Raw genomic sequence first — 2,500 nt, 5'->3', positions numbered from 1 at the left:
ACTCTACAAGATCACTGCAATACTCACCATTGCACTGTCACTATCCAAAAAAAAATTCACCATCAAATCCCCAGTGTCTTAGTCACCATCAGAAGGTCAATATAGCTCAGCATCACAGAGACAGAATGAATGAGGGGCGACGGGTGCAAATAAGGTCATCTAGCCGGAAACACCACGCGGGGTCACAAGCGGCAGACACCATCACAGACGGATTCGCGTTGACACACACACGCACGAGAGCGCTCCGCAACGACCACCTCTCTCTTCGATGTCTGCGGGGTGACTGAGCAACCCGAGTGGGAGTCAAGGGGGTCATGAGGAGGAGGGGGAGGGGGAGGAGGAGAGGAGGGGAGGAGGGGAGGGAAACCCAGCCCAGCCCCCACCCCCCTACCCCACCCCTCGCTCCGCCCCCGCCACACTCTGTATTGATGGCAAGGCTATCCACCCTCCACCCTCCACCCTCCACCCTCCACCCTCCAGCCTCCACCCTCCACCCTCCACCCTCCACCCTCCACCCTCTACTCTCCACCCTCCACCCTCCACCCTCCAGCCTCAAACCTCCACCCTCCACCCTCCACCCTCCACTCTCCACCTCCGAACCTCTTCCCCTTTCCCTCTTCCCCTCCTCCTTTCCCTCTCTCCTGCCCACCTATTCCCCCTCCTTCTCTTTTTCTCTTCCCTTTTTGCTCCAGTTTTCACACGTCTCTCGTTCTTTGCGACTTCCCTCATTCTCGTTCTTTTGCTTCTTCTTGATCTTTCTATTCTCAGAGATTTCTCCTGTCTTCTTCTTCCTCCATCTGTCTTCTTCTTCCGTCTTCCTACCCCCCCCATTTCCTCCATCCTACTTTCTCTTTCTTTTTTCGCTCCTCCTTTTCCTTTTCTCTTGCATACTTCCTGTTCCACTTCTTTCCTTTCCCTTCCCTCCCTCCTTCCCTTCTTCCCTCCTTCCCTCCTCCCTTCCTCCTTCCCTCCTTCTTCCTTCCTTCTTCCCTCCTCCCCCTCCTTCCTCCTTCCTCCCTTCTTTCCCTCTTCCCTCCTTCAATCCTCCCCCTTTCTCCCCTCCCTCCTTCCCTCCCTCCTTCCCTCCCTTCCAAGAACGACCCTTTTGCCTGTCCGTAAATATCCACAAACCATCATCCGCTTTTCGTTTCACACACAACAAAAAAAAAAATAGAAGAGAGAAAGAGAAAGAGAGAGAGAGAGAGAGAGAGAGAGAGAGAGAGAGAGAGAGAGAGAGAGAGAGAGAGAGAGAGAGAGAGAGAGAGAGAGAGAGAGAAAGAGAGAGAGAGAAAGAATGGGAGAGAGAGAGAGAGAGAGAGAGAGATAGAGAGAGAGAGAGAGAGAGAGAGAGAGAGAGAGAGAGAGATAGAGAGAGAGAGAGAGAGAGAGAGAGAGAGAGAGAGAGAAAGAGAAAGAGAGAGAGAGAGAAAGAGAAAGAGAGAGAGAGAGAGAGAGAGAGAGAGAGAGAGAGAGAGGGAGGGAGAGAGAGAGACAGACAGACAGACAGACAGACAAACGCACAAACAAACAGAGAAACAGAAAAAGGCAGACGAGGAATATCCTTTTCTCTTTGTAAACCTACAAAATTTACCCCAAACGTGTTCCAAACATGCTGAACCTATTGTCTAATAACTTAACGTGACAATATGAAACAGCTTCTGAGATATAAACTTTCCTAGTGCTTCTTGTGTTGACTTCCATAAAAAAATATATATATAAAACATTTCTCATCAATTTGCCAAAAGGTATAGTGTTTTTTTTTTTTTTTTTTTTTTTTTGTAAAATGGCGTTATGTGGATTATTGTTTTCCCATAATCTTATTTATCTGTTTTTACAATTAACTGTATTTTATTTTTTTGTAATATTTGAGTTATACACTACTATATATACTTTTATTCTAGTCATGCAGTCTTTGTTATGAATTGTTTTAATTAATTATTCACTATATATATTTTCTTCTTTCCTTCTTTTTACGTGCGACTTCATAACATTTTTTTTTTTTTTTTTTTTTAAGAATATTTTAGTCTGCGAGTTTATTTCAGTCTAATGATAATAAATATATATATATATATATATATATATATACATTTATATATACATATATATGTATGTATGTATGTATATACTGTAATTATGCAACGGGTTAATGCTCAGAAAGTTCAGTCCTTTTTCTCTGTATTATGTTATATTAACAATATCAGTATTTACATTAACATTAGGTTCTTCACTCTTATCAATATAGGAATATTAACATCAGTATCACAAGCAATATATTACTATCAGTATCAATTATCAACATCAATCTCAGCATCAGTATTAATATCAACATTAATGTCAAAATAAAATCATCATCAATAAAAAAAAACAAAAAAACATTAGTATCGACATCAACATAAATGTCAATATGAGTTGCAAGATCAACATCAACATCAACATCAATTATGACATTAATTTTGGCCAATACTGCAGTTCGGTCCACTAGCCTTGCCATTCACGTCTC

General features: G+C 42.4%; 1 long non-coding RNA gene across 1 annotated transcript in view; it reads right to left on the bottom strand.

The window, feature by feature from the left end:
• Positions 1-264, bottom strand: part of LOC125041554 — a 14,552-nt gene extending 14,288 nt beyond the window's left edge. The window contains exon 1 of the long non-coding RNA XR_007116291.1: positions 28-264. This is a non-coding gene — a long non-coding RNA (uncharacterized LOC125041554). The remainder of the gene's footprint in view (positions 1-27) is intronic.
• Between the last annotated feature and the right edge of the window lie 2,236 nt (positions 265-2,500).

The sequence above is a fragment of the Penaeus chinensis genome, chromosome 30 (genome assembly GCF_019202785.1).
Source record: "Penaeus chinensis breed Huanghai No. 1 chromosome 30, ASM1920278v2, whole genome shotgun sequence".
NCBI lineage: Eukaryota > Metazoa > Arthropoda > Malacostraca > Decapoda > Penaeidae > Penaeus > Penaeus chinensis.
This window is presented reverse-complemented; position numbering and strand designations above follow the sequence as displayed.